A 16,004-nucleotide genomic window follows, 5' to 3' on the forward strand; every position below is an offset into this window, starting at 1 on the left:
ATAAGAAAAATGGAAATACAGTTCAAAATTGAAGTATAATCTCTAAGAAATAGGGTGACAAGATAATGCTTAAGTAGATAAAGTGAAAAGCTGAAAGGGCTGAAATATTAAATGGAGAATGTTCAAGATTAAAGAAGAACACTCAGAAGTTGAGGAATGGTTCAGATGATCCACTAGCTGAGCACTGGGTGCCTGAAGCAGGAAGTGGGTGGGGCCATTCCCAGTCCAGAGGCCTTGGGTGGGGTCTGCACATGGGCAGTGCGGGAAGCTGCCCTGGCCCTCCCTCCCATGATGCTCAGCTCCAGGATGCAGGCCTTGGAAGGTGGTGTTTGTTTGTTTGTTTGTTTTTTGCTTGTCTCCCTCCTTTGTTGTGTCACCTTGCTGAATCGGCTCTCTGCAGCATGTGCGGGCCAGGCAGCGATCGGCAGCCTGTGGGTGAGCCTGCCTTCACAAGGAGGCCCTGGAGATGGGCCACAGCCACTTCCCTGGTGTAGGAGAAATAAAAGCGCCCAAGAGCACCCTGTGCACTGCCGACAAGGCATAGCTTATCAGTTGCCAATACGCTGTCTCTAAGGCAACCACACAGCTAACCAAAATAACCACTGACCACAAGGTCAGACAGAATGGCAACCAGGCCCTGTCCAGCTACACCATGTCTTCTTCCTCCTCTCTGAGCCCTTTTCCCTTTGTTTGATACCCACCAATCAGGCAGTATGGCATGAAAAAGCTCAGATTACATGATCAACCTAACCGTCCCCCATAGCTTACCCCTCTCCTTGTTTGGGCATATATTCACCCCTGCCAATCTAATACCACCTAGCCCCCCTTACCTATTGCCCTGAACTATAAATAGCTGTTTCTATGTTATAAAGTTAGACTTGGTCCAGAACCCTGTCTCTGGAGTGTGCATAGTCTCCGTATCCATCCTCACTCCCCCAGGGCCAACTAGTTTGAGCCCACCGGCCTGAGGGACACCTCAGTCTGGTGAAAACCCATAGCAGTTGTCACCCTGTGACACCCTGGATTGTTTTTTCATGGTTGAATTTTGAGAATTTTGGAAATTCTTTTAATTTATTCTAGAATACCTGTGTGGTTTTTTTTTTTTTCTTGGTATTAAGCCCAGAAGTTGAACCCATGACCTTATAAGTGGGAAGCCAGTGCTCTACTACCAAGCCACATGGGATCCCCTAAAAATTTTTTGTTTGCTTGTTTTTTGTTTTTGTTTATTTTAGCAAGTACTTAGATCTGAACCCAGAACCTCTCTTGTGGGAAGCAAGTGCTCAACTGCTTGAGCCATAGCCGCTCCCAATATTGTAGATACCTATCCAGATATCAGTTTCAGATAGTCGAGGTATGTGTTCTTTCCTTGTCATAGTTAAGTTTGCAAATATTAGTCCCTGTCTGTAGTTTGCCTTTATAGTTTCTTTTTTGCAGATCTGTAGTTTTAAAATTTTGGTGAAGAGCCGTGTATCATTTTTATTTTTTATGGATTTCATTCAGTGCACCCTCTCTTCAGAATCTGTTTCCATGTTTTCAAATATCAAATAGTTTTGATGATACCCCAGTCTTTCTCTTGCCTAACATCACAACTCCATTGATACCTCTGCTTAAATGTCACAATTTTTAAAAGCATTTTGTTTTCTTTATTTTTAAAGGTGCTTTAGATGCCATAGATATTCCATCAAAAATATAGTGGAATCCCATATACCCTACTCCCTCCCCCTAACACAGTTTTCCCCATGAACATCATCCTTCATTAGTGTGGTCCATTTGTTTCATGGGATGAGCACATATTGAAGCATTGCTGTTAAGCATGGTCTATAGTTTGCATGATGTTTCACGCTTTGCACAGCACATTTTTATATGTTTTGAGAAAATGTATAATGACTTGTCTCTGTTATTGCAGTATGCAAAATTATTCCAGTGTTTGAAAAATGCCCCGCATTATACCTATTCTTCCCTCTCCCTCTCCTCAGAACCTCTGTGTCCACTGCCTTTATTTATATCAATGTTACAAGTTCTTACATTATTAGAATAATAATAGTCTACTTTCATGCATAGTTGCATTCCTCCTGTTTGTTCATTCCTCTGTCTTTTGGAGTTGGGATTGTGTCACTTTCTTACCCCACAGTAATCCAGCAACAGCTACTTCAAATATGTGTAAAACCCAACCACCTGGTTTCCCTAACTGCTGCTGCTCTGTCTAATCCACCATATCACTTGCCTGGACTACTGTGGTAGCTCCCTAACTGGTCTGCCTTTGACCTGCTTGCCACTGTGGTCCATTCTTACCTAGCAGCCAGAGTGATCCTGTTAAAACCTCAGGCAAGTCTTGGCCCTTGTTTTTCTTTACTGAAACCCCCATGCATTCCCAGCTTACAGTAAAAAGCAAGAGTATTACACTGGACTACAAGAACCTCCACAATGTGTGCCCCAAATTTTAAAAGCAGTTTTATTGAGATATAGTTACATACCATATAATCTATCCAAAGTGTACTTTTTATAATTACGGATGTGTGCATTCCTCACCACAATCAAGTTTAGGACATTTTCATCTCTCCTAGAAGGAAAGCCCTATACTCCTTAGAAGTCACCTCCCAGTCCCTCTGCCATTCCCCAGCCCTACATAACCACTAATTTCATTCCATCTCTATAGACTTATCTTTATGTATATATTAATGAAATCATAGAATATGTGGTACTTTGTGTCTAGTTTCTTTCACTTAGCTTAATGCTTTTTAAAATTACTGCAATTTTTTTTAAATGAGGGAAGTTGTATGTTTACAGAAAATTCATGTAAAAAATTAATGTTCCTGTGTATACCTCTATTGTTGACTCTGCATTACTGTGTCAGCTTTGTGAGGATTGATGAATGAATATAATGTATTACTGATAACTATAATCCTTAATTTACATTAGGTGTATTTTTTCCATCTACCTTCCTATTATTAACCATGTTTAATAGTGCCATACATTTGTTGTAATTCATGAAAGAACAATCTTATATTTGTACTATTAACCTCAGTCCATCATCCATAACAGTTTTCACTTAGTTAAACAATCCCATCTTTAGGCTTCTAGCTTTCCTCCTACTAATGTACAAGATCGTAAACAAATTCTCTCAACCACATTCACAAACATATAATTCACAGTAACGTCCTGCCATCACCACTATCCATTCCCAAACATTTACAATCAACCTAAACAGAAATTCTGCACAATTTAAATATCAGCGCTCCATTCTCTACCCCCATTCTATCCCTTGGTAACATATTCTAGATTCTAATTCTGTGAGTTTGGTTCTTATCCTTAGTTCATATCAGTGAGGTCATACAATATTTGTCCTTTTGTGTCTGGTTTATTTTACCAAACTTAATGTCCTGATGGTTCATCCATGTTGATGCATGTATCAGGACTTCATTCTTTCTTACAGCTGAATAATATTCCATCATATGTATTTACCACATTTTGTTTATTCATCTTCTGGTAGTTATTTGACTTCCACATTTTCTTTATTGTGCTCCGAACATTGGCATACAAATACCTGTCTGAGTCCTTGCTTTCAATCCTTTTGGATATATATGCAGAAGTGGGATTGCCAGTTCATATGGTAATTTTAGGTTAATTTTGAGTTACTGCCAAGCTGTTTTCCGCAGCCAGTGCATTATTTTATATTCCTACCAACAGTGTACAAGGTTTCCTATTTATATGCATCCTTACCAGTACTTGCTATTTCCAATTAAAAAAATAATAGCCTTTTGAATGGGTGTGAAGGATAGCTCATCATGCTTTTGATGTGCCTTTCCCTAATGGCTAGTGGACTTGAGCACATTTTCATATGCTTATTTACCATTTGTATATCTTCTTTGTAGAAATGTCTATTTAAATACTTTGCCCAATTTTAATGGGCTTATTTGCCATGCCCACCTCCCTTGGAGGTCATGCAGTGATCAAGCTCTGTCTTCCTTCTCCACTTGTCACTAACTATTTCCTTGATGTGGAAATAACCCCTCGCCACTTGGCTGCTTTCTCCTCCTCTTTTGATCCCCAGCTCCAGTCTTGTCTTTTCTGACTTTGGTAACATTTTTTTTTTGAGGTACCAGGACTGGGCATTGAACCTGGGACCTTGTATGTGGGAAGATGGCACTGAACCACTGAGCCACATAGGCTCCTTTGAGTTGGTTTATTCATTTCTTTCCTTGTTTGTTTTTAGGAGGCACCAGGAACCAAACCTTAGACATCCTATGTGGGCAGCAGGTTGAACTTCATCAACTCACAGCATCTTTCTTACCTGCTCTGTTATCCTACCACTGACCACTCTTCTTCAAGTTGTATTTGCTGATTCTTTATCTCTTGTTCCCTGGACTGTAAGTCACTCCCATAAGGTTTAATTAATCTCTCCTTGCCCTGTGCCTAGCACAGGGTCACCTAAACTGTCACCATGCACTCACTGTTTATTTAATAGAGTATAAAAAGTGGAGACAGTGGCTCTTTCCACCATCTCTATGATGTCTCTCCTGGCTGGGGAGGTGGTTTCAGACCATATTATTTGCAGCCCTTGGATGTAGTTGAAGCTCAACCATGGGCTTTGAGGGCAGCCCAATTTGGATGGAATTGTGACTCTTGTGAAGTCATTTCCACAGTGGTTTAGCCTAAAGTCAGACTTCCCTGTACTTACATCCTGACATGTACTTGGTGGGTCACTTCAGGAGAAGTACTTTGAGATCTTTGTACCTATCCCTCATCTGTAAATTGTGATTTAAAAAAATACCTAATTTTTACTTTGTTTTATAATTGAAATCTAATTTTAGCTTGCCTGACTCCCCAGATAGTCTCCTCCCAGTGCTGTTACCCAGAAAGGAGAGTGATGGACTCAGTGGGTCCCATGATTTAAAAAAAAATTTTTTTTAATTTATTAAAGTATACCACTCATACATACACATACATAAACAATAAGTGTATAATAATAGTTGTGAATTTACAAAACAAACATATATAGCATCATACAGGACTCTCATACCTCACCCTACCACCAATACCTTGAATTGTTGTTAAACATTTTTAACTAATGATTAAACAGCATTGTCACAATATTACTACTAACCAAAATATTTTCCCCCAACCCACCCTATTATTATCTTTATATCATTTATATATGATCATTCATAATAAGTATGGTAAAAATTCTGAACTTAGAAAGCAAACATGTTTACCATCATGCAGGGGTCCCATATACCACCACCAACACCTTGCATTTTTGTGAGATGTTTCTTACAAATTATGAAAGATTTTTGTCAAAATCTTATTGTCCTTATCTTACATTTGGTGTATTTTTCCTGCAACCCACCCTATTATTATTTTTTAAGTATATTTTTATGGCAGAAGTTGTAAACTTACAAAACAATCATGCACATGTACAGAATTCCCAAACAACACCCCTCTATCTGAACATTTGTTACAGATAAGATAATATCATCTGATTGTTACCATGACCATAGTGTACATTTGGCACACATTTTCCATACTGCCCCATTATCAACACAGTACATCTTTGGCATAGAAGCAAGAATATTATATCATCAATGCTAACAAGAGTCCATAGCTCCTTCCAGTTGTATTTTTCCCATGCTTCTCCACATTCCCACCACCTTACAGTAGTGATGTACATTTGCTTTAGCTAACAAAGACACTCTTGCATCCATACCATCAAACACAATTCTCATCCACCTCTTGGTTTACTGTGCTATTCAGTTCCTAGATTATTCTTTAGCATTTTGTCACTTGGCATTTCATATCTAGAATACCATTTGCAGCCACATCCCCAATTATTAATTAGCTTTTACCCACTATATGTTACCATCTACTCTATACATTTCCACACTTTTACAGCAAAACTAATTAAAACTTCTACATACATTAACCATCAGTAGTTCACCTCAGTCCTCCTCTTATCTTCTTTAAGAATCCACCACGTACCACCAAGTCTTGAAGATACTTTCCTACAATTTCTTTAGAAGTTTTATGGTTCTTGCTTTTATTTTTAAGTTTTTGCCCATTTTGAGTTAATTTTTGGATAAGGTGTGAGATAGGGGTCCTCTTTCCTTCTTTTGGCTATGGATATCCAGTTCTTTCAGCACTATTTGTTGAATGGACTATTGTGCCTGAGCTGTGTAGGTTTGACAGGCTAGTCAAAAATGGCTTGACCATACCTGTGAGGGTCTGTTTCGGGACCATCAAATTGATTCCATTGATCTATGTGTCTGTCTTTATGGCAGTACCATGCTTTTTTTAAACCACTATACCTAGGAAATATGATTTAAAGTCTGGAGGTGAGAGTTCACTTTTCCTTTTTAAGATGTTTCTGGCTATTCAGGATCCCTTACCCTTCCAAATAAATTTTATAATTGTGTTTTCAATTAAAAAAAATTCTGGTAGAATTTTCATCAGACTTGCATTGAATCTGTATATCAATTTGAGTAGAATTGACATCTTAATGTTATTTAGTCTTCCAATGCATGAGCATGGAATAGTCTTCCAGTTATTTAGAACTTAAAAAAAAAATTTTTAACATTGAGTTGCAGTTTTATGAATACAAGTACCTTACATCATTGGTTAAGTTTATTCTTGACTGTTTGAGTTTTATCTGCCATATTTTATTTTCACCATTCTTTTCCACTTTTACTTTTATTGATATAATCTTCATTTCTAGATTCTCTTCCAGGCCTCTCTCTCCTGTCTTTTCTTGTCAGGGTCTAGCACACCCTTTAGTATTTCCTGAAAATCTTGCCTCTTAGTCAGAAATTCTCTCAGTTTCTCTTTGCCTGTGAATATTCTAATTTCACCCTCAGTTTTGAAAGACAGTCTTGCTGGATATAAGATCCTTGGCTGGAAGTTTTTCTCTTGTAGTATCTTAAATATATCAGGCCACTGTCTTATTGCCTTCCTGGTTTCTGAAGAGAAATCAGCCCTTAATCTTATTGGGTATCCCTGATATTATGCATTGCTTTTCTCTTGTTGTTTTCAGAATTCTCTTTGTCTTTGGCATCTGATATTCTGGTTAGTGTGTGTCTCAGAATTGATTTATTCAGAATTTTTTTGGATGGGAGTATATTGTGCTTCTTGGACATGGATATCTATGTCCTTCAATAGGGTTGGGAAATTTTCTACCATTATTTCTTCAAATATTCCTTTTCCCTTCTCTTCTCTTCTGGGTCACCCATGACATGTATGTTTGCACATCTTTTCCTGTCATTTAGTTTCCTGATTCCTTGTTCATTTTTTCCCATTCTTTATCTGTTCTTTTGTATGTTCACTTTCAGAGGCCATTTCTTCCAGCTCACCAATCCTTCCTTTCTTCTGCCTTCTCAAATCTGCTATTATATGATTCCAGTGTTTTTAAATTTCATTTATTGCACCTTTCATTCTGAGATCTGCTAAGTTGCTATGTATGCTTTCAAATTCTTCTTTGTTCTCCTTCAATGTCTTCTTAATATCCTTAATCTCTTTAGCCATCTCAGTGGATTTATTAATGAGATTTGTTTGAACTTCTATAATTAGTTGTCTCAACTCCTTTCTGTGATCTAGTGGGTTATCTTGTTCCTTTAACTGGGTCATATCTTCCTATTTCTTGGTGTGGATTATAATTTTTGTTGGTGTCTTGGCATCCGGAGTAGTAAAGTATTTATTCTGGGTGTAGTTTTTCTCTTTAGTTTATGGCTTTCTGCCCTTTCTCCTTTGCTGGTTGTGCAGTAGGAGCCAAGGATGTCATTGGTTCTCTAAGCTGTGGAGGCTTAAGCTGCTCTCATTACTCAGGGACTGATGAAGCTTCTTTCAACTTTCTCCTTTGCCAGGGGTAGGGACAGAATCACAGTTGTGTGGAATAATTCAAGACATGCAGACCTAGACCATAGTTGCCCAGAGAGATTGATGAAGCTTCACACCCCTTTCAATCCTGCCTGGGTCAGGGATGGAGCTGCAGGCGTGGGCAGCAATCTATGCATTGCAGGTCCAAGATGACCACAGTTGTCCTGGTAGACTTCTGATTATTCAGTCCGTGTCAGCTAAAGGTTCCTCCAGTTACCTGTATAGGCTGGTGCAGGACCCACTAGGTTCCTCCCTGTAAGAGGTGGGGCTAAAGCCTAGGATAGGACTGCTGCCTGATCTGGATGAAAGAAACTGGTCCCTATGGTCACCATGATTTTTGGTCAGCTGGCTTCCCCTGCTGGGGGCAGAGTTAAAATGGTGGCCACCAGCCTCTTTCTGACTTGGACAGGTTCATACTTTAGCTGTTCTTAGGGTTAGACTCTAACAAGCTGAATTTACTAATGAGTAGCTGAAATCAGTGGCCAACCATCTCTTCCTCTCCTGTTTTTGGGAAAATGGAGCTTCCATTTCCAGCCACAGTATAGCTCTTGGGGTGCCTTGTGCTGCTATAGTAGGATATTCAGTGGTGTCTGCAACTTGGCTGGTAATTTCCGAAGAGGCTAATGCAGGTCTCCCAACTTCCTCCCTGCTGGAGATGAGGCTGGGTCCTATGCTAGAGCTGCAGTCTGATCTGGATGGAAAGGTGCTGGTCCCTACTAGCCCTGGGATTTTTATTCTGTCCTGCTTCCCCTTGATGGCAGCTCCCAGCCTCTTTCTGACTTAGTCAGGTTCAAACTTTAGCTGTTTTAGGATTATATACTGTAGCCCTCTGAATTTACTCATCAGTAGCTGAAGTTGATGCCCAACTACCTTTTCCCTCCCCATTTTTGGGAAGTGTAGCTTTCAATTCCAATCATGGAATAGCTCCTGAGGTACATTGTGCCACCAGTGGAGCATGGGCACCGGCCTCCGGGGCGTAATGTGCTCTACTTAAAAGTCTTCTCTGTACATGGGCAGACTCCTCCTTCCATTCCTTCAGGATGTTGCAGGATGCTCTTCTGGTCCCCTGGGGCCCCTAAACAGGTGCTTAGCTAGCTCCAAATAGCTCAGGGTGTATACTAACTATCCTGTAGCAGGAGCTGACTCTAGGAGCTCCTCACTCTGCCACCATCTTGCTGGTTGTCCGGTCCTATGCTTTTTTTTTTTTTTTAAGGCAAATTGTCCAAGAATATTTCATATCTTAGGCATATGCATTTCACTGTTTACAGAGCAGAGGTGAATTTTCATCTCTTGTTCACTCTGGTCCTAGTGCCTTGATGCCAGGCCCACACTCTCTAGGTGAGCTGTGATTTGTCTAAACTTTAATTGAAAGCAAAAAAATCACCAGCTTCAAAACACTGGGTGTATCACTTGTGTTTTATTGTATGTACAAGTGATGATGCAGCCAGTTCCATAGTCAGAGTCCCCTTCCCTGGGCCCACTGTCTTGGGCCTCCACCTGTGTCTCCCCCTCTTCAGGGGAGGAGAAGGGGCCTCTTCACCTTCTGCTCCCCATCTACCATTCCCTTCCCCAGGTCATTTTTACCCTGGGCACCCCATCTATGCTTTCCTTGGATCCACTATATATTGGACTCCCAGACCTTAAAGTCCAAACACATTTTTAATATTTATGTGTCAGGCTTCATACTCAGGTTTCATTTATTTTGCTGCTTTCCCCACCCCATTACCTGGGACATCAGAAACTTTAAAGAGTTAAGCCTGGCTTCATCCCTCTCCAATTGTGCAAGTCAATGGCTTCTCTGTAGTTGACTTACAGATCAGAGATATATTATGGAAAAGAAAAAGAATTAGGTTTTATTTATAAAACATCTGGAAGTCTGACAAGGAAGATGGGCAGGGCAGGAAGCACCTGTGGCAGCAGTGGGTTCAGCCAGCTCCATGTCTGGAGCAGACAGGCCAAGGCCTCCTCTCCTGCCTGAGTAATCTGGCTGCTGGGATCCTACTAGATGACAACCGAAACCCCCAACTTCAGGAACAAACCTGCAGGGAATGCAGAGGAAATGGAAACCTTTATCTTTGGGGCTCCAGCTGGCTCTAGAAGTGAAGAGAACAGGGGTTGATTTGTATGACACATTTAAACTTGGCAACCTCAGATCCAGCCTGTGGACAAGGCTTTTTTTTTATTTTTAATTTTATTTATTTCTGCCCCCCCTCCATTTTTGCTCTCTGTGTCCATTTGTTGTGTGTCCTTCTGTGTCTGCTTGTATTCTCATTAGGCAGCTCTGGGAACCAATTCTGGGACCTTCCAGAGTGTGAGAGGGTTGATCATTTTCTTGTGCCACCTCAGCTCCCAGATTTGCTTTATCTCTTATTGTATCTCCTCTATATCTCTTTTTGTTGCATTGTCTTGCTGCACCAGCTCTCCATGTGGGCCAGCACTCCTGCATGGTGCAGCTCCCCTGTGTGGGGCAGCACTCCACATGTGTCAGCTTGCCACATGGGCCAATTTGCCTTCACCAGGGGGCCCTGGGCATCAAACCCTGGACCTCCTGTGTGGTAGATGGGAGCCCAGTTGCTTGAGCCCCATCTGCTTCCTAAGGCTGCTTGAGGTTCCACTCCTCACACCAGTATTCTCCTTTTAGACCCTGAGATGGTGGAGCCCCACCTGGAGAGAAGTGAATGGGCTGAGGGCCTACATTTCTGTCTCATGCAAAGCCCTGCCTTGTGATGACAGAACCCTGAAGACAAGGCTGCTCCTGGTGGGTTGGTGGGAATAAAGGTTGGGATGGATGTGCAAGTAAATCCAGTATGGTTCTGAGAGGTGCTGGGCCTCCACCAGAAGAAGTAAGGGGACCCTGCTGGGGCAGGCCCCTGGGTGTCAAGCAGCTAGTAGGGGCATTAATGCCTCCAAACACAGGGTTCCTCTCAGGGGCACCAGCTGCCACAATGGCTATAGGGGTGCTCTGGCTCCAGGGCCCCAGGGCTTCAGGCCCAAGCTTACCCCATAGCAGTTTGTGGTGTGGGGCCCCACTCATTTCTGCTCTTACACTTAGTGCTTGAATGCTTTAGCACAGATTTGTGACCTTCACTTGGCTCCCAGAGCTCTTACATCCTACTGAAACCCCCAACCTGGAGCTGGCTGGGGGGTACTGCCAAATGTTGAGCATCACTGCCTCATGTTGGGATTGAAATTTGTCACAGCACAGGGCCTGTTGGTGGCAGCTGCAAAGCCAGAGGCATTGGCTGTGCCAGAGGACAATATGGGGGGATGGACCCACAGGCCCACTGGAGCCTGGCATGGGTGCCCAAGGTGGAACTTGTGGGTATCAACCCCCCAAAGCTAACTGGTGCTACTCACGGGTATCTGGCCTTGAGGAGAGGTTGAGGTGGGAGCTGCCAGGTTCACAAACTGGAAAGAATGGTCAGTGCTGATGACTCCATGAGGCTGCCCACCAGGAACTTAGGGTGAAAGGGGTCTTTACACTTTGGGGTGGGGTTGCAGGACCCAAATGTGGGTCGGCTGGGGGTGCCTGTGGCTGAGGCAGTGCTGCCACTTGTGTTTTCTGAAGGGCTTGATCAGATGGGAAGAAGGCACTGGAGCCAGCGGTTGGCCCACAGAGGAGTAGTGGGGGAAGGGATGTGTATTCATCAGGGTGACCCCAAGGTTGGAAGATGGTAGGAAACCAAGCCTACAGATATGCTGGTTGACTTGTGGAATTCTTTTTTTTAAAAAAATTATTGAAGTATATCACTTATACACAAAATATATAAACAATAAGTGTATAGTAATAGTTGTGAAAACACTATTGCAAAACAAACATATATAACATCATATGGGGCTCTCATACTTCACTCTGTCATCAGTGCCTAGCATTGTTGTGAATCATTTATAACTAATGAATAAAGAGCATCATCAAAATATTACTACTAACCAAAGTATCTTACATTTGGTGTATTTTTCCCCTAACCCACTCTTTTATTTTTTATATGATTTATACATTTACAGGCATAAACAATGTATATAGTAAAAGTTGTGAACTTACAAAACAAACATGCATAACATCATACAGGGGTCCCATACATTAACCCAACACTAACACCTTGCATTGTTATGAGACATTTGTTCAAATTATGAAAGAATATTGTCAAAATCTCACTAACTACAGTCCTTATCTTTCATTTGGTATGTTCTTCCTCCAACATACCCTATTATTACTTTTTACATTTTTTTAATGACAAAGTTGTAAGCTTACAAAACAATCATACACATGTGCAGAATTCCCTTATAACAATACACCACACTGTGGTGGCACATTTGTTACAAATTATGTGATGATATCATCAGATTATTACCAGGTCCATAGCTTACATTTGGCACACTTTTTCCATGCTTCCCCATTATCTAAACAGTACATCCTAGGCATAGATGCATAAATGGTACATTATTACTGTTAACCACAGTCCGTAGGTCATTCCAGTTGTATATTTTTTATGCTTCTCCAAATTCCCACCACCCTGCATTACGTATATCTGCAGATGTGTATCTTCTCTAGTTCACAAAGGACACTCTTGCATCTGTACCATCAACCACAATTTTCATCCACCTCCGGGTTTACTGTGTTATTCATTCCCTGGAATATTCTCTAGCTTCCTGTGAATTGACATATACATCCCTAGACTACACTTTTCAGCCACATTCCCATTTATACACCAACTGTAACTCACTATAATATATTACCATCAACTCTCTGTATTTCCACCCTTTTACAGTAGGGTTAATTAAAACTTTTACATACATTAAACATCAGTAGTCCATCTCAGCCCTGCTCTTAGCTCCTTTAAGAATTGGAGGGTGGAGGAAGGATGTGAGCCGATGTCTGCAGGGGTGGAATTTAAGACGAGATGGTGGTAAGTATGAACACAAAGAAGAGATAAAATGGGGGCAAGGGGTTGCCTTTGGTTGGGGCTTTGCGGGTTTGAGGGTGACTGGGGATGGGCGGATGGGTAATATTGCCCAAAAGTGGGGGGAGGGAGAGGTAGCATACGAACACAGGAGAGTGTCAGGTGTTGGTGGAGAGTAAAATGCCAAGAAAATCATATCAAAATATAATAAAGTGGGTTACCTGTTTAGAATGCTTGAAGAGGAGGGTCTGATGCAGGACGGGCTCCTGGGGAATGTCTAAATGCTCATTCTGCCAGAGTGGGTGACACCATGGGGTAGAAACCCAAGTAGTGAGAGTGGGGGTGGACCCACATCCTGGGGAGGACTAATACCATCAAATAGAGGGAACTGTATCCCTCGAGAGAAAGGGTGGCTCCCAGGGCATTGGGGCAGTCGAGCAAGTTAGGCCCTGAACACTATTCCATCTGTCTCTGGAAGTGGCTCCTTGGGAAATGGAGGTTGGCTGTCACTGTGGGCACCAAGGTGGAAGGGAAAATAGACATTAAATGTGTGGAACCAAGGTGAAGGGGGGTGGTAAGAGAGGAGTTTTGTAAGAGTACACAAGGACGGATATAAAACATGTAATATTACACCATAACATATAGGAGATGACAGACTGATAATGTAAACCATAATGTAAAACATAGAATAACTAAGAATTTAAAAAACTGTGTATCCTAAAGTATGCACCACAATGTAAGCACAGATGTCACATTGTTTGAAAGCTATTGTCTCAGACTCTGTACATCATGTTAAGTATATATGATGTGAATAGGGTGTAAGAGTATCGCTGTGGAAGGGAAAAGGTTTTGTGGTGGATGTATGGGAGTGCTGTATATTATATATCTGCATTGCTGTGGTCTAGGGCTCCTGTGAAGAGAAGTTCAGTAATTAGGGGGAAAAAAAAAAAGAAAAAGATAGGATGTAGAATTTTTCCCAAGTCAACACGTATTCTATGTCTAACCTTTAAACCCATCGCTATATGCCATTTCCTAGTAAGGGACCCTGACATTATATTGGGCTTCAAATTTCAGGGAGTTCTGGATCACAGAGTGGTTCAACAATGGCAACGGAGGAATACTGGTATAGGATACCATTGACAGGTGATATATGGCTGACAGGGAGCTGTACAGAACATATGTCCAGGGTGCATGGTAATGTTTGGATATACTCATAGTGGCAACAATTAAAAACCACAGCAGGGGGGGTACTGGGTTCCTGGCCAGTGGTGCTCTGTCGTGGTCCCTAGGGGAGCAGCGACAGTCTCCCAGGTGCAGCGGTGGGGACCAGGAGGGAGTGAGGGTTCAACAGTGAGCCCCTGATGCTAATGACTATGCTTGTGAGCTGATAAGCCCAAAATAAGAACAAGGCCTAGAGCAGCATTGTGCCTGGGAATTTCCTCCTGTCAGCCTTCATGTTACTCAAATGTGGCCAGTCTCGAAGCCAAACTCAGCATGTAAATGCAATGCCTTCCCCCCAGTGTGGGACATGACACCTGGGGATGAGCCTACCTGGCACCGAGGGACCTCTATCAACTACCAACTGATGATGCAACTGGAAAATGACCTTATACGGAAGGTTCAATGCGGATCAGCAGAATATCCCTGTCTACATAAAATAACATGACTTTAAAATGCTGTTTGACCTAATGTAAGGGGGAAATAGAAAGGAGAAATGAGTTTATATGGCTATGAGTCTCTAAAAAAGAGTCTGGAGGCTGTCAGAAGGATTCCCCTTATGCACAACTGAGCAGAGTCTGAGAGACAGATAAAGCAGATACAACCCCCAGGTATTGGTTCCTTTGAGGACTAAAGAGACCCATGGGAGTTATGGTCATGGCAGATGGGGTTAACTACCAGGTCAGATGGCCCCTCTTTGGAACTGGTGTTTATGTGTGATGAATCAGGACTTAGATGGGATCTCTCTTCATAAGACTTTCATGCTAATGTGCTGGAGGTGCAGTTAATGTTGGGGTTTAAGATATATTTAGGGGATTTGAATCTCTGGACTGACAATGTGATAGCCAGGTCCTGAGCCTCAACAGACTCCAGCACCTACAATCTGATTTATTGGACTCACCACACTCAGCTAAGATGGAGTTGAAGAAGGACAACCACCACACCATGGAGCCTAGAGTGATTACAACTGAAAGTGGGAGGATTGCATCCAGCATCCATGTGGAATCTGAGCCTCCTCTTGACATAGAGGTGCAATGGACACAACCAATCCAATGTCCACATAGAAAAGGTGGCATTGGATTGGGAAAAGTGGACATGGTGGCTGATGGGTATGGGGAAAGGCAGGAAGAGATGAGAGGTGGAGGTGTCTTTGGGACATGGAGCTGCCCTGGATGGTGCTTCAGGGGCAATCACCGGACATTGTAAATCCTCACAGGGCCCACTGGATGGAATGGGGGCGAGTATGGGCCATGATGTGGACCATTGGGTGCAGAGGTGCCCAAAGATGTACTTACCAAATGCAATGGATGTGTCATGATGATGGGAATGAGTGTTGCTGGGGGATGAGAGGTGGGGTGGGGGTGGTGGGGTTGAATGGGACCTCATATATATATATATTTAATGTAATATTATTACAAAGTCAATAAAAAAAAAGAAAGTACATCACAGGATTAATTAGTAGAGCTAACATATAGGTAAGAACAGTGGTTTTTTGTTTTTCTTTTTTTGGTGTAATGAGAATACTCTAATATTGATTGAAGTGATGAATGCATAACTCTGTGATTATACCAAATGCCATTGATTGTACATTTTAGATAAATGGTATTGTTTATGAACAAAAAAAGTAATAGGGTGGTTTGGGAGGATGAAAAACACTTCATCTTAAGATTTATTCAATAAATATTCATTGACCTATAAGGACAAAAAAAAAAAAAAAAAAAAGAATCCACCACCTGCAGCCGTGCTCCAAAATGTGTTCACCCAGTGTGATGAGTGTGCCACAATGATGGGGGAGGTTGTTGGTGTGAGAGGAGTGGGGTAGGGGGTGTGGGGAGTACAATTTTTAGTGTAACATTTTTTGTGATGTATATATCTTCAAAAAATACAATTTACAAAAATGATGGGGTTGGGGCATGGGGAGTGGATTATATGAGAACCTCTGATGTTTTTTAATGTAACATTCTTTGTGCTCTATTAACTTTAATTTTTAAAAAGTATTAAAAAAAAAAAGAATCCACCACC

The 16,004-nt window shown here is 41.7% G+C and overlaps 1 long non-coding RNA gene across 1 annotated transcript in view; it reads left to right on the forward strand.

The window, feature by feature from the left end:
• LOC111759053 (uncharacterized) overlaps positions 1-10,643 on the forward strand; it is a 31,300-nt gene extending 20,657 nt beyond the window's left edge. The window contains exon 3 of the long non-coding RNA XR_009184764.2: positions 10,505-10,643. This is a non-coding gene — a long non-coding RNA (uncharacterized lncRNA). The remainder of the gene's footprint in view (positions 1-10,504) is intronic.
• The last annotated feature ends 5,361 nt before the right edge of the window (positions 10,644-16,004 follow it).

Source organism: Dasypus novemcinctus, unplaced genomic scaffold (assembly GCF_030445035.2).
Source record: "Dasypus novemcinctus isolate mDasNov1 unplaced genomic scaffold, mDasNov1.1.hap2 scaffold_193, whole genome shotgun sequence".
NCBI classification, from domain to species: Eukaryota; Metazoa; Chordata; class Mammalia; order Cingulata; family Dasypodidae; genus Dasypus; species Dasypus novemcinctus.